This window comes from Perca fluviatilis, chromosome 23 (genome assembly GCF_010015445.1).
Source record: "Perca fluviatilis chromosome 23, GENO_Pfluv_1.0, whole genome shotgun sequence".
NCBI lineage: Eukaryota > Metazoa > Chordata > Actinopteri > Perciformes > Percidae > Perca > Perca fluviatilis.
Genome location: NC_053134.1, coordinates 5,263,308 through 5,285,575, shown reverse-complemented (window position 1 = coordinate 5,285,575; position 22,268 = coordinate 5,263,308). Strand labels below are relative to the sequence as shown.

The 22,268-nt window shown below is 41.3% G+C and overlaps 1 protein-coding gene across 9 annotated transcripts in view; it reads right to left on the bottom strand.

Moving 5' to 3' along the window:
- Window positions 1-4,318, bottom strand: part of abcc9 (ATP-binding cassette, sub-family C (CFTR/MRP), member 9) — a 92,380-nt gene extending 88,062 nt beyond the window's left edge. For 8 of the 9 annotated variants that reach the window (XR_005638175.1, XR_005638176.1, XR_005638177.1 and 5 more), the window contains exon 1: window positions 1,623-1,817. The gene's annotated coding sequence lies outside the window, so the exon portion shown is untranslated. Of the gene's footprint in view, window positions 1-1,622; window positions 1,818-4,091 lie in introns of those variants that run through there. The other variant, XM_039792019.1, reaches the window with a different exon arrangement.
- Window positions 4,319-22,268: the final 17,950 nt, after the last annotated feature.

Sequence of the window (22,268 nt, the reverse complement as noted above, 5' to 3'; positions counted from 1 at the left end):
CATCGAGGAGGGATCGACGAGGAGCTCGAGGATACACGAGAGCACCCTTTCCCGGAAGCCGTGCAGCTGAAGGAGTTGCTAACTCCGCCCATACAGCTGACGAATTCATGTGACGCTTCAGAGGAAAGGACGTCTCATCCCTCTAAAACACATTTGCTCGTTGCCTCTCTCCTCGCACGATTTCTCCCGTGCTTCCTCAGTGGAAGGGACTACGACGCGAGGAAGGGAAGCAAGAGGACTCGAGTAGGGCTGCACAATTAATCGCAATTTTATCCAAATCGCAATATGAACTAGTGCAAAATCCAAATCGCAGGGGGGCACAATATTTGTTAAAGGCAAAAAATGTGTCAAACCATTCTAAAATAAAGTATTGTGGTGCTGCAGAGACGTCCCGGCCTACAAATTGTATTCCTACAGACTACAGAAAAAAATCTTTGTTTGGTACAGATCCTCGCAAAAAAAAAGAATCACATTTCAATCATTTTTTGCAGTACGCTCAGCCATCACCGGAAAAGTGCTTCTAATATCCTTCACTGGTCTCTGTCCAGAACAACGGGATGTGTTGGTCCATTTTATAAATGTCTATGAATGCAGCGCTGGTCTCCATGACAAACCGAAAAACAAAGATGGCCACCCAAAGCTGCATCTGGCGGGGCATCTTTGTTTAAAAACAAGAGGCGCACCTTTGCTGAGTTCCAAATGGCAAACTTTTTTCTTTTGACTTTTAGGATGTAACCTACCGCCGCGGCCTTTACAAAGTATGTACCATTGCATGTCGTATGCATATTACTTACTTACTACGTCTTCATAGCACTGCGTCTTGAACTTTGACCCTCTTGCTCATATATGCTACGCAAAGGATTGTGGGTCATAATAGCCACAAAGTATGCTGGCTTGCATACTGCAACATACGACCGGATGAAGTCGCACATCCTGGTAGTATTTTTACACTGCATTTGACCTACTATACTAAATCTTTTTGTGACATAGCCTACTAAACAGTATGTTAGACTGGGTATTAGAACCAGGGCTTGTATTTTGGTGCCTCGTTGTGGAGAAATGATAACTATTTGGGACAAACTGGGCATACAGACACATAGCAGAGACATTTATATCGGAGGTTTGTGATGTTTTTATTGAAGTGTTGATACTTTTTGTCAAACATTCAAAACCAGCACCAAACTACAGGTGCTGTTCTCCACAATGAGAAAACTACACATTTCCTGAGTCTTACTTCAAATTTCTGTCCAAATTGCTTTGAAATGTTTAGTTTGTTTTGGTTTTTTTAACCACATGAATGCCCCTTTAACTCTAATTAACTGGGCTCACTGACATAGCAAAGACCATAATGAAAGTGCAGTTGGCTAGTTAGCCAGGACAGTTGACACCCTAAATAACTAGCCTACAGTGCTAAAATATCAAGCAAAGCATTTCAATCTAGCTGACATAGAAGTAGATAAACCACAAGCTTTTACCAAAAACATACACCTTACTACAGCCCCGTTTATCAAACCACATTCACTTGAAATTAAATACAGCTTCGAAAGACATCAAAAAGCTCATTTTCACACGTTACGTTACGTCAATTAAGCTGTCTTAATTTAAATACGAAAGTGTCTTACCTCGAAGAAAAGTAACTAAAATTCCTTACTGACGCTGTTTCATTCCAGACGTCTTGATTTAAAAAAAGAAAGAAAACAAACAGAAGAAAGAAAGAAGAGAAAAAGAAGCACAATACAGCGAGAGTTGGAGAGTAAAAAGTTGATTATTTTTAGCCCCCGCACAGCATCAGCTGCTATGCATGTTACTGCTGCCTGTCTCCGCCAACGGAGTCAAGTTACACCGAATACGACGCAGGGCTTCCGGTAATGTCCTTCAAAATAAAGCAATCAAAATCTAACGTTAAAATGATAACGGATTTGTTTGATTTACAGATTAGGAATAATACATAATAAGTATTATTGGTGTAACTGCTACGACATATTCCAAGGTCTTTAAGAAACACAAAAGCATTACAAAATTATCCTTTCACTGGCACGGCCAACTTAACCCACAAGCAAGTTAAAAGAGAGATGCCGTTCCATACCTAGTGTAAATGCAGATGTATAAAGTAATTTCCTTTGAAGTAATCAATGAAACCATGAACTAATTGCCCCACGGGGACCTGAGTGCTTTGGGGCCCCTGAGGGTCAGGGTAGTACCCATTTTGTAATCGCCTTGGCTGTTTTTGACCTGTGTTGTGACGTAGCCTACAATTTGCACACTCCAATGCATTATTGCATGAGCTTGTATTGTCCTTATTTTTTTATATAGCCTATATTCCAACATATTCTCATTTATTAAGATGAACTTTCCATATGTGTTGTTTATGTTAGGCAGTGTTTTTCCCATAGACTGTAAAATAGGGTTATTACGCAATCTTTTTATGTGGTTTACTATCATCTTCACCTTACGTATCCCCAATTCAATTATTCCACTTTACATTTTTCTTTGTTAGATTTTTTTTTTGTTTTCTGCTTGACGTGCATCAATTTCTCCAAAGAGAACACTTAAGTTTCCTTTTTCCCTCGTGATGAAACTGTCTTTATTTTGAAAGGTCGAACTTGTAAATTCCAGTATAGGTGTACTTCACTTTAGTGAGCTTGATGCTACGTTCCCCCCCTATCAGATTTCCAAACTTGAAGCAGTTTAGCGGTGAGAAGAGGGTTCATTATGGGATCTGCAACAGTCCACTGACATGTCAGTTACACAGACAGTTTATTATGAAGTTATATCACCTCATTGGCTACAGTTCTGGCATATTGGCATATAGTTTTCTTACATTTGCAGGTATAGCCATACGAACTTGATTTCAATCTCTACAACCCCCAAAAAAAGAAAACAGTTAGCAGGTGTTTAGATATTTAAAACCGGAACATTTGTTTGTCATCAGTGTTGCTGGGTTTCCATGGACGTAAATCTCTTTTAGCATTAAAATAACAAAGAAAAAACACATTAAATGACAGAAGCCTTATCAAATAGCCTAAAAGGACAAAATTCAATCATCTGGCTGTAATAGTATCAATCTTTAAGAAAACATTGCTTAAATAATTTTTAATACAAAGCCCCACATTTCCAAGTAAATACTTTTAAACGCCATATGTTATAGGCTACCTAAATGTAATATTTAAGTGCCAAATGTATGATCTGATTTTCACTGGATGCATCCAAGGCAGTTTGCCATGAAATGATCGTAGGCTGAATTTAAAACCTCACTGAATCTGAGAGGATTCATATGTGAAACCCGCTTTGTTTGGCATTAAAATGTTGAAGACCTTGAATCCGGTCAGAGCGCTCTGAGACAATAACCCCATGCTGTCGACTGCATTGACATTAAAATGTAAGCTGCTGAATTCAGAACAGCAAGATGCAATTCATGCACGCTGATATTACAGAAATATCAATGACGCAATAATAAACCAATCTGGTGTCTTTATCATGTCGCGCGGCGTGATCTACAATGTGTTTCAATCATCCCTCCTACGATAACCAAACCTCCATTAAACACTCAATCGATTTAAAGTTGTATGCGTATAGACACATTTAATTACGGTAAAAGGGGGTTTAATGTGAGTTTCCGGTTTCAGCGGGACTCACTCTTATATTCGGCATGCTTAAAAGCATGTAGGATCATTTATTTATTTAATTCTTATTTCAACTTTTTGAACTGTCCCGTCTGCAATTCCCTTCAGCGCCCTTCCACCATAAGTACCCTACTCCATGGTGAGCAGGAAGGAAGACTCGCGTGAATCAAGCCATATTTCTTTTGTTAGTGGATTATATGAATGCCGAAATTAAGATGTGTCTACTATTGCTTTAGGTATTATGTTTACTTGTATTTTAAATGCACATATTTCGGTTGAGAGGCAGAGTGGCTTTAAACTGTAGGATTAGTCAATGTAGTCTGGTATGTGCGAAATGTCTTTCACATTGAGAGAACGCGCACGTATCTCTCTGAACTGAAGACGTCGTGTTACACCAGGCTGAGGATGGTGACATCTGGTTGTGAATAACAGAAGGATGAAATAGGAAAGCCTTTCGCCAACACTTACCCGGCCTCTGACGCAGGTTCGTGGGGCTCGCAATGGGGTCAAAGCGTCCCTTTCCTGGATCTTAATTCCCGTGGTGCGACTCCTTATAATATTGCGTTTTTTTACTGAAGGCACGGGGACAGGAAATGCCTAGGCAGGTTACATTTACTGTCGTGTCCGCTCAGATGCGTTACGTCCGAGCTGCACGGCAGAAACACACACTGACAAATATGGGGGCTTTTCTCCACTAAAAAATGTCTCATAATGCATGACAACATCATGGGCAAATGTAGGTCAAAGCCGAATAAGCATAAGACAAATGAGTCGGCAGTCTAGTGTCAAAACGTGCTGTTTTTAAGCTCGCAGCCATTGTAAAACGAGCGTGTTGACATCCACAACCAGTGCACATAGTTTAGGATCTGAACAAAGGGCTTATACTGTACCACATGTATATATATTTACACACATGTGGTAAAGGTGTGTGTGTGTGTGTGTGTGTGTGTTGTGGGGGTCTTGGTGTCCTCCCCCAGGGTTATTTTGAGCGTCAAAGACTTAATTTCCTGCATTCTGATACACTTTTATGCACCAGTTTATTGTGGGAATACCTTTATTTAGCCGATATGAGAAGGAAAACACAGCTGACATTCAAAATATATCAAATATATAATTGAATATAAAGCAGTAAGGGGGGCTTTCCCATCAGGGACCTATAAGTCTTTCTGCATGTTCAGCAGTGTTAGTTTAGTTTGCTGTCACATTACTCGACCCTGTATTTGTGGATACAAATACCTGAAGTTAAAGTGCTGTCATAATGTTGTTGCGTATCATTGCACATTTTGAAGTGGGTATATGGAAATCCTGGAGATTTCTTAGTGGGTATACTGCGTATACCTGCGTATCACGTTGACTACACCACTGCTTCCTATGGGGGAAAGCCTTGAGTAGGCTTTACTATTATTAGCCTACAGGGTGGGTTTATTAGAAGAAAAAAATATATATGAAAACAAGTCTGTTGAACACATCACCTGCCCAGGTCACAGAATGTGGAAGGAAATACAGTCATGTGAAAAAACTAGGACACCCATGCTAAAGTTGACTAAAGAGAGGAATAAAAAAAACATCTTTTGGAAATTAATCTTAATGCCTTAATTAAAAAATTTAGGAAAAATCCAACCTTTAAGGACACCAATTTTCTTTGTGAATGAATAATGTATCGTAAATGAATAAATGTTCTTCCTTAAAATACAGGGGGCATAAGTAAGTACAACCCTATGTTAAATTCACATAGAGGCAGGCAGATTTTTATTTTTAAAGGCCAGTTATTTCATGGATCCAGGATACTATGCATCCTGATAAAGTTCCCTTGGCCTTTGGAATTAAAATAGCCCCCCCCCCCCCACATCATCACATACCCTTCACCATACCTAGAGATTGGCATGGTTTTATTTCAGTTAGCCTAATAGCTGGTTTGATTTGCATTGAGAGATGATTTTATGGAAAGTACCCAATGCCAATCTCTAGGTAAGGTGAAGGGTATGTGATGATGTGGGGGCCAAGGGAACTTTATCAGGATGCATAAGTATCCTGGATCCATGAAATAACTGGCCTTTAAAAATAATAATCTGCCTGCCTCTATGGGAATTTAACATAGGGGTGTACTTACTTATGCCCCCTGTATTTTAAGGAAGAACATTTTTTCATTTACCATACATTATTCATTCACAAAGAAAATTGGTGTCCTTAAAGGTTGGATTTTTCCTAATATTTTTTAATTAAGGCATTAAGATCAATTTGTAAAAGATGTTTTTTTTATTCCTCTCTTTAGTCAACTTTAGCATGGGTGTCCTAATTTTTTCACATGACTGTATATAGGCATATGTACAGTAAATCTGTACAAGGTGATACAAACGGTGCCCTCTTAAATTTAACATCATTAGTTTTGAAACTTGGCTGCAGTTATCCTAAACAAATGCCATCTATCTTATTGACACGGCCAGTTTGTCCACCTGCGCTGCATTTTATTTTGAAATGTGCTACATTGTTGTACAGCACAGGACAGGACGAGAGCGCTGTTTCCTCAAAACCAAAGAGAAACCCTTTGACAGAGAAGCAACAACCTTTTATGAAAAGAGCAAATAAGCTTTAAAATCTTTCCTGGAATTGCAAAAATCACATGTCAAAATATATATTTCTAGTGTCCCCTTCTAATTGTGTCATTATGGTCTTTTATTCTAAGCCACGACAGGAGTCCCTACTCTTGGTTTTGTCTCCTCTTCTGACAAATCCTCTTAAAATAGGAGTCGATCAGTCGTATGGAGTTTGCTTTGTTGCAAATATGTGTTTCATCACTCTTTTCTTCTACAAACGCATGATATAGTCATTGGTTTTCTTAAAAAAAAACATATATGTATCATAAAGGATACATTTATACCTGAGAAAGATATCTCTTAAAGTCACAATAATGATCCTACAAACCCTCAAAAGGACTGTAAATTGTGACCCCATTTAGACACGCAATCTTTATTTTGTGTTTTTATTTTTATTTATGCACAATTTAACATTGGTTATGGTTCTTGGATGTGGAGCCTGGGACTCCACTTGCTGACCTCCCAGCAGTGTGTGTGTGTGTGTGTCTGTCAAGGGTGATGTGTGTGTGTGTGTGTGTGTGTGTGTGTGTGTATGTGTGTGTGTCTGTGTCTGTGTCTGTGTGTGTGTGTGTGTGTTTACATCACAGCTAGGGGATAGTGTAAGGAGATTCCCACTAGTGTTCCCAAGAAACTCTTAAGGGAAGAACTTGACCTCTGTCCCCTACATACACGCAAAACAAACAAACACACACACACACACACACACACACACACACACACACACACACACACACACACACACACACACACACACACACACACACACACAAAGTGCTATACCCCCATAACCTGTAATCTCCCCCAGGGTCTGAAAAATACTCCCACTCACCCTCTCTTCCTCTGTTCCTACACACTGAGACACACACTCCCATACAGTAGAACACAAACAATGGGAAAAAATCAGACAGCTGCTCAACTTTCACCTTTGGCTTTTATGTCACCAGAGGAGGAAGTAGCACTTGCGTGATCGATCGTCACAGGAAGACCCACAGTGACACCCAGGGAGCCGGATGACGGAGGGAAGACGGGGATAACAATAATAAAAAAATAACAGTTTTAAATTGGCAGAAATTATGTGGATTGACGTAACTCCTGCGATACAGTTTGAATTCACCTTTTTGTCCGAGTGCTGGTTCTGATTGCCATGAATATATTTTAAAGCCCAACGAATACATCAGCACTTCTGATATTAAATGGACCTTTGTGTCCATAAATCCGTTTTCTTTAAGTGTTTATGTGTCCTGTGTCCATGTGATGTTTGTGTTTGTGTGTTTGTGTGTGTGTGTGTGTGTGTGTGTGTGTGTGTGTGTGTGTGTGTGGTTATACTCTACAGCGTGAGAAAGCTCTGTCCTGAGGGAAGTGTTTGACCAACGTGCCGCCCCAGAACAGGAAGTGGGGACCATTCCTCCCTCCAGAACACACAACCGTTTGTGAGGACCCTTACTGTCATGAAGCTTTTTATTCCTCTCTGGCTTTGGACATTTAAGTTCAACCATCCCAACTCCGTGCAACATGAACCCAAACGCAACTCGAAGCTGAAACCTAAAATCAAGTGTGAACCCTCAAACAGCCCTTTAAAGATCTGAGGAGCAGTTTCCTCCGTTATGTGCAATATGTTAGTTGTGCTATACGTAGGCTATTTTGGGTTGTGCATTATGTCATTGTGCAGTACGTAGGCTATTTTGGGTTGGGCATCATGTCATTGTGCAATACGTTAGGCTATTGGGGATTGTGCAATATGTTAGTTGTGCAATACGTAGGCTTTTTGGTTGTGCATTGTGTAATTTGCGCGATACGTAGGCTATTGGGGTTGTGCAATATGTCAGTACATTGTGTACATTGGTTAATTTCAGCAATATGTAGGCCATTGGGGTTGGGGAATATGTTAGCTGTACAATATCGTACTGTGCGGGGGCTGTGCCACACTTATTGCGGAGAATACAGCTAACGGGGTTGTTCAGTAGGAAGTGCCAATGAAAGGAGTAGTTAATGTGCTTACTATATGTATATGGAAGCATGTTTGTGTTGCATGAGAGTATGTGTTGAGAGATACTTGTTTGTTGTGTTGTCTTTCAGTATTTGGTGTTGTCTTTTCTGTATTGTGTGTTGTCTTTGTAACGCTGCAGAATGGACAGAGTCCAAAACAAATTTCCCTTCGGGGACAATAAAGTATATCTTATCTTATCTCCAGAGTTAAATAAAGTATCTATCTATCTATCTATCTATCTATCTATCTATCTATCTATCTATCTATCTATCTATCTATCTATCTATCTATCTATCTATCCATCCATCTATCATCTATCATCTAGCCATCTATCTATCTATCATGTATAAATAAAGTATTTATCTATCTATCTATCATGTATACATAAAGTATCTATCTATCCACCATCCATCCATCTATTTATCATGGATAAATAAAGTATCCATCCATCTATCCATCCATCCATCCATCCATCCATCCATCCATCCATCCCTCTATCTGTCTGTCTGTCTGTCTGTTTATCTATCTATCTTAATCAACACTAATCCCAAAGACAGCTGAGGCTGATGGGAATGTTAATGTATTTTGTAGGTATTTGGTCATAAAACGAAGGACTGGACCAATTGAAATGTTGACCTGACATTTCATTGTGTATACAATTCATCCTGAGGGAGACATGAACGACTGAACCAAATTTCATGAAAATCCATCCTGTCGTTGATGAGATAATTCACCATGAACCACAGTGGCGGTCACACCGACCGACACGCTGACGTTGCCATCCCTAGAGCCTCAATGACTAACAAAGGTTTTCCAAAGCCCAAAATGTCCCAATTTCCAATGAATGTCCATATTTTCCAAAAGTCTCACGTTCCAAAATGTCCTTGTCAAATACCCTCACTCCTCCCCTAATGTACTTACTTTAAAGGTCCAGTGTGTAACGTGTCGTGTTATCAAAATCTGTATTGCCCTTCACAAACTTTTTCATGAATATTTACCACCACCATCAATTCCAAATATTCCTTTTGGCTTTAAATTTCACATTTGCATTTGCATAAACTGGGGTAGACGCTCCATATTCATGCACCATCTTGAAATACGTGAGCCGGTAAGGGATATACAGGACATACTGCTCCACCTTTCGCGCTTTAGCTGTCACATGATAAACTCACAGGTGCTGCTAATGCTGCTAATGGGTATCGTAGCTTCCCGGCCCTGGCAAGTTTGAAGAAGGAAACATGGAGCCCCACATGTATTCAAAATCCAAATTTCAGGAACAGGAGTCTTCTTCTTCGCCCAAAAAAAGCAAAAGGATAGTGAAAAGAGCAAGAGACCGGCTTTTTGAAGGCTACTGTAGCTGTAATACGTACTTTGAACTGCGTGGTGCAAGAGAGTTGATTGCGATATATGATCTCAACGCTAGATGGGAGAAATTCTTACACACTGGACCTTTAAGAAACACTCATTATCGGAAAAAAAAATCCTTACTCTCAATCACGTTTTTCATTTTTCTCACTCTGTAGGTCTAAAAGTTAAATGGGTCCTCTCAAAGATATAAGTAAAAAGGCACACACACACACATGCATCTCACTTTCTTTGTGGGGACACGTCATTGACATAATGCATTCCCTAGCCCCTAAACCTAACCATAACCATCACAACTAAATGCCTAACCTTAACCCTTACCCTTACCCTCACCCTAACCATAATCTAATTCTAACTCTTATCCTTAAACCACGTCTTAACCCTCAAACAGCCCTTTAGCCCTTTAAAGTTGTGGGGTCCAGCATTTTGGCCCCACAAAGCTGTCCGGACCCCGCAAGTATACTATATTCCTTGTTTTTGGACCCCACGAATATAGTTAAACAAGAACACACACACACACACACACACACACACACACACACACACACACACACACACACACACACACACACACACACACAAAACACACACATCTGTTAGTCTGTACTGCCACCTTTTGGGGATTTTTCTCTGAAGACACTGAGTAAGCTCTTCACCACCAGCTGAGAGATAACAGAACATTCTTCTCTTTGACACTTTAAGGTTATCAGACGGACAGCGGAGATAACAGGTGGTTAAGTTTATTACACATTCAGAACTTTTTTTTCTGTCAATTTCACCCGTGATAACAGTGGTATGTTTTCCCTGTCTGACGTGTCCTCACACAAAAATAAACTTTGACCACCAGAGGGCGGCCTTGCCTCAAGTTAGTTAAGTAGTCATTAACTCGCCTTTAAAGCTCTGAGGAAAACAAATACATGCAAATGAAATAATTATTTATTTTTATTTTGACGGAGGGACGGAGCACGTTAATGAACATGATCAGTAAAAAAATAAATAAAATACAAGATGTAAACATGTCATGAGGAATCTCTCTGTTAGACTGTGACACTATAAAATCAACAATCATTCCCTTTGTGAATCTGGGAAGGAGGCGGGGGGGGGGGGGGGGTAAGTGATGATAAACTGGACTGAGCACGCTGCAGCCACAGCGTCTTTGATGGCGAAGAACACTGAACGTGCCCAGGAAGAGAACAAGTTGTGCAATACCCTATAGCAGGGTTCTTCAACGTTATTTAAGCCAAGGACCCCTTCACTGACAGTGAGATGGAGCAGGGACCCCCTACTACATATTAAATCAAATTAAGTTGCATGCTAAACTGAGCCTACAATAATGTGTAGGGCAGCATAAAGCCTTTATACATACCTTTATAGTGCATAATACCTTGTTGGTATGATATTATCAATGATGTTACAATTATTACAATCTAATCTGCCCCCCAATGTTGAAACCAAACCTACACCCTTGTGTAGAAGCATTGTAAAACAAAAAGTGGGTGAGAGAACATCCTCCCTTCTCCTTACATAATTTGGGCATGGGCTCCAGAGCTGAGAACCAGAGCCACGAAGAGCTCCCCCGTCGTGTTCTGGGGGACACAGTACACGGCTTCACCTGTGGCTGTGGGATCATGGGAGTTGTTGTCTTCACCACCACCGCAGTCAGCTTCTCCCGCTTAGGATTCCTTCAGTGTTCGTATCATTTAGGAGGTTTTTATCCGCAGAGGTCTCCCCCGTCTCCAAAACCGCTGACTCAAACCAGTAAAAACACAGAATAAAGCAGCTTCACGGTAAAATCTGCGTTTTCTCCGACGCTGACCGGCTCGCCGAGCTGCCGCTAACGTTTCCTCCACTTGTTTCTCTGAGAACTTCAAGTGCTCATATTATGCTTTTTGGCATTTTCCCTTTCCTTTATCGTGTTATATATCTTTTTTGTGCACGTTAGGGACTTACCACTGTTCACAAACTGCTCCAAACAGCTCTATTGTAGTCCAGCCTTTACTTCCATGACGAACGCTCGTCGCTTTGTAACACACGTTATAATGCTCGCCTAGCTGCTAGCGTGGCACGCCCTCATACTCTGCTTCTGACTGGCTAGTAGTCCTTACCTAGGTACTGTCAGGGCACGCCCTCATACTCTGCTTCTGACTGGCTAGTAGTCCTTACCTAGGTACTGTCAGGGCACGCCCTCATACTCTGCTTCTGACTGGCTAGTAGTCCTTACCTAGGTACTGTCAGGGCACGCCCTCATACTCTGCTTCTGACTGGCTAGTAGTCCTTACCTAGCTACTGTCAGGGCACGCCCTCATACTCTGCTTCTGACTGGCTAGTAGTCCTTACCTAGGTACTGTCAGGGCACGCCCTCATACTCTGCTTCTGACTGGCTAGTAGTCCTTACCTAGGTACTGTCAGGGCACGCCCTCATACTCTGCTTCTGACTGGCTAGTAGTCCTTACCTAGCTACTGCGCATGTGCGACTCCCAACAAAGATGGTACAGAAGTGAGATGCCTCCCTCTGTAGCTAAAACACACAGGGTGAAAAGAGAAGCTGCAGCAATGTGCAGTACAACAAAAATATGGTGTTTTTTGAAAATAAAACCATGTAAACCTATTCTGATATAACCTCTAAATACAATTATGAACCTGAAAATGAGCATAATATGAGCACTTTAAGATGCAGATGTCCGATGACTAAAATCCTTCATCTGGTTAAAATATAGAGTTAAAAACCACCAAGATCTAAAAAGTGTATGGTAAAAATGTGGCTTCAAGGCATACTATGCAGTTTCCATTTTTGTGAAACAGTGACCCCTAGAGTCGTTGTGGAGTACTTGTATTTAACGTTACCTTTCCTGCATTTAAGCTCTCGCCAACGAGTGAACGCCTGACCGAGTGGGACTCTTGTCCGGTTCCTCACGTGGTCAGTTTCTCGTTTTCTTTTCCTTGACTCTTCCGACCGCGCTTTCTTTGTTTTCCTCATTGACTCTGCCATGATTCATGTCTGAAATGCGTGCTAGTGTCGTAGAGGCTGCTTCTTATATGTTGTTGATGTATGTGACGTCGTGCCGTAAGGCAAGTCGTGATTCTCGCAAGATTTGGCGGGGCGCCACCTCTCAAACCTGCATTGCTGGTTTTGCCAGCGGCGTCCCCCCCTGCTTTGCTATCGGGATGATTCGCCCTACTACGAGTTTGTTTACCATCGAAATGAATTCAACGCTGTTATATTAAGGTGCACATCTTGCATAGTATGCCTTTAAAGATTAAAAAAAAACGCTTATTTGAAGATAAAACGGAGGTGATCATTTTTGGACCAAAAAAATGAACGATTAAAAGTAATAGAAAATAGATCACATCACTCCAGTTCTGAAGTCCTTCCACTGGCTTCCTGTGCACCAAAGAATAGATTTCAAAATACTCATGTTAGTTTATAAGTCTCTAAACGGTTTAGAACCAATTTACCTTTCGAATCTGCTACTACACTATGAGCCGCAGAGATCTTTCAGATCATCAGGGACAGGTCTGCTTGCCATCCCCAGAGTCGGAACAAAAAAGGGGGAAGCTGTGTTCAGCTTCTATGGTTCGTACATCTGGAACAAACTACCGTTAAACTGTAGGTCGGCACCTAATCTCAGCGCTTTTAAATCAAGGTTGAAGACCTTTCTTTTTAACACTGCCTTTTCTTAATTCATATTTTTATTCATTTTTTCTTCTTCTTCGTATTAACTGCTTTCTATCTGTTACCAATTTGTATGAATTTTTGACCGTGTTTTTATGTCTTGTGTAAAGCACTTTGAATTGCATTGCTGCTGAACTGTGCTATACAAATAAAATTGCCTTGCCTTGCCTTAAAACTGGATAAAAAGTCAATTTATGACAGCTTCTGGCAGAGAACAACCACAGCGCTGACGCATGCACAAGCGGAATTTGACGCCATCGACAGGCGACCGAATGTAACAGGTTTGAAGATTGTTGGAAATATTTGGGATAATGTAAGTATACAATTCAACTAAATATATAACATAGGTCTAATGCCGAAATGTTACGTATTATACCTTTAAGTAACATTTTCCATGAATGACTTTTACTGTAACAGTGTGGTATTCAGTGGTGGAATGTAACTAAGTACATTTACTTAGGTACTGCTCTTAAGTACAAATGTTGAGCTACTTTCTTTTGGCTAACGGCAGAGCAATGCATGATGGGACGCCCCACTGGCTCCTGGTCGCTCTGGCCCCTGACACGTGCCGAAGAGGAAGAAGAGGAGAGTCAGGTTTTTTTTTTACTGTAGTGTGTTTGCAGTCTTGACACACTGAAGCAGATGTGTTCCTGTGCCGCAGCCTGCTGTCTAAAACGGTTTTTTATCACCTCTCCAGATGTATAAATACAATAAATGATGACGGGAAGTTCAACTGTCTGGCTTCCTGTCTGTGTCGAAGGTGAAGTGGATTGATGTTGAATTTCTGATAAATGCCAGGACTCTGTTTCCTTCCTCTTTCATATGACTCCAAACTGCTCTTTAATTTCAGGGATAAAAACTCAAGTACATAAAGTTCAACTTTTCAGAGGACTGAATGTTTGACTGAATGCTCTTTGATGCCTTTAGTTGTGGAAAGTCCTCTTTACAAATAGATATTATTTAGGCCCTGTTTACACGATGACGCTCCGGGTGAAAACGAAAAAATATTTTATCGGATGTGCCTTTCGTTTATACGGCGACGGCGTTTTTGGGGCTTAAAAACGCAAAAAAGTGAAACGCTGCACCGTCGCATTACCGTATAAAGGGTAAAAACGCAAAAGTCTGAAGACAGAGGTGTGGAGAGAGACGAGAAAAAGGCGCCTGTTGTTACGGAGTAGGCTACAGAAATTATAGGCTCCTGTTAGAATTTCAATGTAATGCCTCAATATTTAAATGATTTCGACAATGTGGATAAGGTTGTTATAGTTCGATGATGATATGTAGGCTGTTCATTTGAGCCAGAGCAGGCGACAACGTTGCAGATGAAGAGAAAGAGAGAGAGCGAGCGAGTGGCAGCGGCCAGCGGGCAGAGGTCAGAGGTCAGAGGTCAGCGGCCAGCGGGCAGAGGAGGGTCTGCTTCAGCCTCCTCTGGCCCGGCCTCTCGCTCTCAAGCAGCGGCTGAAGGGCCGCGAGGCCCAGGGTATTGGTAGTGCTCCCGTGGGTGCTGTGTTGTGGCTTATCACGGTCAACTGTGCCGGTCATCATCAGACAAACATGCAACTCCACCTCCTCGTCTTTCCAGGCAAGTTTTTGTTGTTCGCTTCGGCATGTTTTGGTTTCGCGCTACTAAGGAGAGAAGTAGAAGGAAGGTTCTACGCAGGCGGGTGCCTTGGTGGTGTTGTGTGGCAGTGCCACCTAGTCACCTGGAGTGCATTACGACATCGAATTTCACACACTTTTGTGTCACCATATGCACGCAGATTTCCCCCCCATAACGCTCGTGTAAACGCAGAATAAAAAGTGATAACGCAACGCCACTTTTGCGTTTTCTCTTCAGATCGTTTCCGTGTAAACATAGCCTCAGTTTTGTACATGGAGAACAAAACGCTGTAAAACGGTTCAACCGTACCGACAACTGAAAGAGACGAAGATCCCTCTGAGCAACAGTTGAATAAGAAAAGAATAAATCAGCAGTCATTGGTAAAATAAAGAATGGAGGCTTAGCATCAAAATAGGAACAGGTTCCTGTTTCAGTGTTAAGTGCACAATAATGCAGCCTACAACAAGCTGGACTTAACCTTTACCGAAGCTCTTCTTCAAACTTCATAGAAACAGAGGGAGCGTGCCTATGTTCCTACAGCCCTATATTCCCACATTTCTAAGAATTTCTTTTTCACTGAAATTAGGCCCTATGTTCTCACATCCCTATGTTCCCACATTAACACTAACCCTAACCCCCTAACCCTAACATAGGGCTGTGAGAACATAGGGCCTAATTTTAAGAAAAATCTTAGAAATGTGGGAACATAGGGCTGATGATGAACAAATGCCATGTGGAGTAGCCAGACCCTCCTTCAGCGCGCTTTGGAGGAGGGTCTGGCAAAGCGAGACTAGTTGAAACAAAATATCAGTAGAAAACTGCACTTTAAAATGTAGCGGTTATTCATTTTTAGTGGATTTATATTCTATTCAGTGTTCAATTCGTTCAATTAAAGAATGTTGGAAATGATTTCCTTTCATCTGTTTTACAATTTAAATTCAACAAGCGACTTGTATTTTCGCAGAATACTGAGAGCAGCAGAAATGCAGAGCTGTTTATTTATCCCAAGTAATTTCGTTAACGCGATATTCAACGTAATCGCATATCGCATATTCTCATCATATCATGCAGCCCTAATTTAGAGCATAACAGCGCCATTTGGCTTCAATAATGATCGAGGGTCACTTACCCTTTTGGGACTGGGAAACTACTTCAACATTCAAGTTCCAACAGTATTCTCCCATCATGCAACTCTATGGGGACATCCACCAAATGGAATTTGGAATGAACTTTGATTTTATTCTTCTATTTTTGGGGGCAAACTATTCCAAATGTCATTAAAACATCTGGTGTCTGAACTCTTTTTATATCTCCTTTCAAATTGTTATCATTAAAGGAAAAAAGAAAAACATCAATTCATAACTTTTCAACGGTGTGTATGGAAAAAATGAATTCACGCTCAAAGGTCTACTTACTAGTTTTTGGACAAAGGACGCAGATTTATGAGCAGCAACCAGAAGCCAGTCGCAGCATCAAGTTAAAGGGTTAGAGGCATCATGCAGGCGTCAGTGGACAGTCCATGCATCTATGAACAGAGACATAGGAGTCCGTTATTTATTGAAAAACAGAGAAACTCAAGCCAGTAACTAAGTCACGTGTGTCAAACTCAAGGCCTGTGGGCCAAATCCGGCCCCTCGCAAATTTGGATCCGGCCTGCCTAGTTGTGCGCAAAACCAAAATGGAAAAAAAAATTTAATCGCAATTATGCAACACTCAGTGCAGTTTTGACAGATTTTGCCTACTTTGAGAAATTCCCACCCATATTCAGGCCTGTGAAACAGATTGGTGTGAGTCGGGTAGCCTACTTTTAAAAATGTAATCAGAATGCATTGTTTTTTAAAGAATTATTTTGGCCATTTTTAGGCCTTTATTGACAGGACAGCTGAAGAAATGAAAGGGGGGAGAGAGATGGGGGAATAACATGCAGCAAAGGGCTGCAGGTCGGAGTCAAACCCGGGCCGCTGCGTCGAGGAGTAAACCTCTACATATGGGCGCCCGCTCTACCAACTGAGCTATCCGGGCGCCCATCAGAATGCATTGTTGACTAAATTCTATGATGGCTAAGGAACATTTTGGCTGACACTTTTAGGGCTTTATGTGGGCCAAATGTTAAAGTATGTGAAACGTGAAGTCAAAAATATTTGACTTTTTTGATAAAAGCATGTCAATAATGTCTGGCCCCTGATGTGATTCTCATTTTCTAGTGTGGCCCTTAGTGAGATTGAGTTTGACACCCCTCTCCTAAATGGACCTTTTAGCTTAGATTATTTTGTCACATACTCCGTTCAACAAAAATTAAAGGTCCCATGGCATGGAGCAAGGTTACCTCCCCTTTCTCTGCTTTGCCCGCCCAGAGAATTTGGCCCACCCATGAGAAAGAGAGAGACATCATGGCTTTCAAACGAGCAAAGTAGCAGTTGGTCAAGGCCACACCCCCACCCTCCACCTTGCCCCCCCCTCTCCTCCTCAATAGCTACAGACACAGAAATGGCACATACTAAGGAAAGCTCATTGTGGGACTGGCTCTATGTTGTAGCAGTGTTTTGCCATTGAGAACGATGTGGCTAACCGCTAGCAGCGCTAGCTTCTAGCTAGTAGTCCTTACCTAGCTACTGCGCATGTGCGACTCCCAACTAAAATGGGATAGAAGTGCGATGCCTCACTCTGTAGCTAAAACAGAGAGCTCAACACACAGGGTGAAAAGAGGAGCTGCAGCAATGTGCAGTACAACAAAAATATGGTGTTTTTTGAAAATTAAACAATGTAAACCTATTCTGATATAACCTCTAAATACAATTATGAACCTGAAAATTAGCATAATATGGGCACTTTAATGTAGGCTATAACCTAATAGTGTTGAGGTTTGGTTAGGAGAAAATAATCAACAGATGAATCCATAAGGAAAATAATCATTAGTAAATAGTTCAAATGAGCTCCAGCTCAACCAACTACAACAGTAAAATCCTGCTTCTACAGCAATGCATGGTGATAATAATATACGTAGCTATTAATACATGTAAGAACAATTTTCTGCTAATACTTACATAGGCTACTTTAATTTAAACATGAAATATGTAATGTTCTGCCACTAGGGGTCTCTACATCAAAACAATAACAAAAGAGAGAGTTTGGTGAGGTTGTAAAGTAGTGTGGGATCTTTTTTTAATATTTCTTTCTCCTAACTCTTTTTATTTGAATTTCACAATAAATGAGGAGTATGTCCTTTTACCGGTAAGTCCCTTACCGACCCGCAAACCAACCCAGATCAGGTCCAAACCAAACGGGGTCAGACGACACAGACCCACGCACACAGACAAATACACACCAGTGAGGACATACAACATCTAAAAGATAAAAATAAATAAGTACATAAATTAAAAGAAATACAGGAAGAGAGACTGACGTCGAGTGGAGCAGTCTAGAAGGAACTCAGTCGTCCTCCAAGTCGCTGCCACTATCTTTTGATCAGCTTTTTTTTCTCTGAGAATCCAGACAGCCGGTGACTTCATTCCGTTAAAAAAACAACAAGATCTAAAAAGTGTGTCGGAAAATGTGACTTAAAACTGGATAATAAGTCAATTTATGACAGCTTCTGGCAGACAACGACCACAGCGCTGATGAATGCACAAAGGGGATATGACGCCATCGACAGGCAAACGAATGTGACTGTTGCCTTGAATAAAATGACTGCTTTCTCTGGGTTTGAACATTGCTGGAAACATTTGGGATAAGTACACAACCCAACTAAATATATAACATAGGTCTAGTCGTTTATAGACATTTTAATCTTAAAATGTTACGTATTATATCTTGTCTATAAGTATTATTTTCAATGCATGACTTTAACTGTAACAGTGTGGTTTTAGTACTTTTCTTGAATAAAGGTTGTAACAGTTTGACACTGCCTGTCTAAATGCCCATAGTCTCGCTTTGCTAGACCTTCCTCCACAGCACTGCGGAGGAGGGTCTGGCTAGTCCACACAGAATTCTGGGATGGGAGGAAAAAATGCTCTTGTTTATTGGCATTTCTTTAACCCTTGTGATGTCTTCCTGTCAAACATGAAAAAAACAAAACTTTTTATTGTCCCTAGCTTAATGTTTTTGTTGCTTTTTAATTTTTTTTACACTTTTTTGTGTGTTTTGGTCACTTTTTTCCCACATTTTTATAGCTTTTCTGATGTTTGTATCCCTTTTTTGGACATTTTGTCGCTTTTGCCGGCGTTTTTGACATTGTTTTCAACTTTTTGACGCTTTGTTCTGGTGTTTTTGAAGTTTTTTTCGTCGTTTTTTTGCCTGCTTTTTTCCAACATTTTTGGCGCTTTTCCCAAAGTTGTAGGCGCCTATTTCGACGTCCCATATTTCTGATATAAAAAAACTTTGAAAACGGGTCAAATTTGACCCGAGGACAGCATGAGGGTTAAACCAATCACAATCGTCTTGGGTGGTGTAAGCGCTGGACAGAAGGAGCCCTGGTGCCGCTGCAAAATAGCCTCGGGAAGGAACTTGTTTTGGTGGAACATGTGTACGTTCAAAGGTTGTTTTAATCACGCAACAGAAAACTCAGACTGGACAAATAGTGTAGCTAGCTGTCTGGATTTACCCTGCAGAGATCTAAGGGGCAGTTAACCATAGTCCTGATAAATCCACCGCAGTTTAAAATGCCAACACAAAGAAAAAGCGGAAGTTAACGGACATCCAGCCGAAAAGAGTGACTCCGGTGGAATTTCCGGCAGCAACGGACCAATCCCTGAAGTGGAACATCGTGGATATAGACTAAAATGCCCATAAACAGCATGAAGTCCTAATAGCACCCTCTTGAGCCTGCAATGTTAACTACACAAAAAACCCTACTCTAATAGATGTTTATGCTGCGTACAATGGGGAGTGATGGATGGAAATGTTCCATCTGAGTGACTGTGGGGAGCAGCTGAAGTGTCTGTCATTGTTCTTCATCATTATCACTATGTAAGGGTATTTACAGGTTATGGAAACACACAGTGTCTGCTGAGAAGCCAGCTGAGAGCAGGAACACACACACGTATGGACATAAACACACACACACACGCACGCACACAGACACACACACACACACACACACACACACAGTCAGTCCATCCCCTTTAGTTATTTTTAGTCCAATGTCAACACAGCGCTGAGCTTAATGACGCCACTGAATTCCTTTTCTCTTCTATTTTATATATCCAACGAGCTCTACTGGCACAATGTTTCACATGTTGCTATAAAATATAAACATATGAAACGACAATATAACAAATAATGAAGTCAGTATTTTACATAGTTTTGGTAAAAAAATGAAAGCTAAGTTTGAGGTATCACTGGTACAAGTAAAGTAGGGCTGGGCCAATCTTCTCAAACGAATTTTTTTAGTGTCCGTTATAAACCGGGTCAGCCTCTCGACTTTTCCCACTTTTTGAATTTACCAGATGAACGGCGCTCACCCCCCCCCCCCTTCGTTCCTGGAGCTCCACCAGCAAAAAATCTGCCAGATGATATTCTCGCATTGCCAGAACATCCTCCACAGCACTGAGGAGGAGGGTCTGGCTAGTCCACACAGCCTTCTGGGATGGGATTGGACAGATAGTATGAGTAGGAGGAATACAGTGACATCCAGCAGAATTTCTGGCGGCCCCGGACCAATCCATGAAGTGGAACGCTGTCGATATAGACTAGCCGGATGACAGGCACCGGTGGCATAGAGAGGGAGGGCGGGCGCCATTCAACATTATTTGCATTATTTGTGCTGCAGTAACACAGAGATGGGCACGGTCATGCTTTGAACTCATGGTGTAAGCAGTACCGCAGCTTAATTCGAGCGGGGGAGAAGACAAAGCTCCAACATTTAAAAAATCTGCTTCACACTCCATCTAAAATCCTCCCGCTCGCTCACGTGCTCTGCCTTCTACCGTGGTGCAGTCGCTCAAAACATAGGAGGCGGGACAACCAATGAATGAGCGTGAATTATTGGGTAAACTCGACCCAAAACTAGCCTGGCTGATACTTGCAAAACAAGACTGAGAGAATCGGTCTCTGAATCAATGCACTATTTTATCTTAATTAAACATGCTCTAAGTCAGTGGTTCCCAACCTGGGGTCCGGGCACCCCTCAGGATCAAGATCACAGTCTTTATCTGGTTTGAGGTTGAGGTAAAAAAAAAAAATATTTGCACATGTTAAACTTATTATGATAATACACTAGAATATATAATGTGTATATAAGTCTGTATAAAAACTATATATTTTTGTTCTCGCTTAAAATTGTAGGCAGGCTACTTAGTAGGCCAAACCTCCAGGACCTCTTAACCTGGGACCCTTGCTGTCATCAGGTCAGCTGCTAGCTGCTAGCTGCTATCATCCTCGTTTTTCCTGCCGCCACGGCATCATTATTTTATGAATGAAACACGGCGGAGAAACGTAAAAGTGTTGATAACTGCTCTGTATCAAAAAAGACTATATTAAAAGGTCACAAACAGAGCAAGAGAAGACAGCCATATATAAAAGCTCCTCTCTTGTTTCCTCCCCTTGTTTCTTCTCTTTGTTTCCTCCTTTCCTCTCCTGGTTTTGTTTCCTCTTCTTGTTTCATCTCCGTGTTTCCTCCTTTCCTCTTTTGTTTCCTCTTCTCACTTGTTTTTACACCTTGTTTCCTCCTCTCCGCTCTTGTTTCCTCTCCTCACTTTTTTTCCTCTCCTTGTTTCTACTCCATGTTTCCTCTCCTGTCTTCTTTTGATTCCTCTCCTTTCCTCTTTTGTTTCCTCTTCTGACTTGTTTTTACACCTTGTTTCCTCTTCTCCTCTTTTGTTTCCTCTCCTCACTTGTTTCCTCTCCTTGTTTCTACTCCATGTTTCCTCTCCTGTCTTCTCTTGATTCCTCTACTTTCCTCTCTTGTTTCCTCTCCTGCCCACTTCTTTCCTCTCTTGTTTCCACTCTTATATCCTCTCCTTGTTTCCTATCTCTCCCCTGTTTCCTCTCTTATATCCTCTCCTTGTTTCCTCTACTCTCTTGTTTCCTCTCCTTGTTTCTACTCCTTGCTTTCCTCTCTCCACTCTGTTGTTTTCTCTCTTTGTTTCCTCTCCTCAGATGAGAAGCTTTGACAGCTGTAAGATGCTCTAAATAAAAAGGAGTCAGTTGAGGAGACCAGTAACAGCTGGAGGAGTGAGGAGGCGCCTTGTTGAGCCTGCTGCTGATTGCAAAATGGCTGCCGGGCAGTTTCAACCTGTTTCTGTTCCATAAAGCACTTTATTTATTTATACAACACTTTTTATAAACTGCTATTATAAAGTATTAAGGATATCCACCCCTCCTTTACACTTTTTGCATCTTCATCATACTTTCCCTTTCTTTGTTGTCCCGCTTTCTTGTGTCCCTCCCTTCTTCCTGTTTTTCTTCCTTCCCTTCATATCTACTTCTC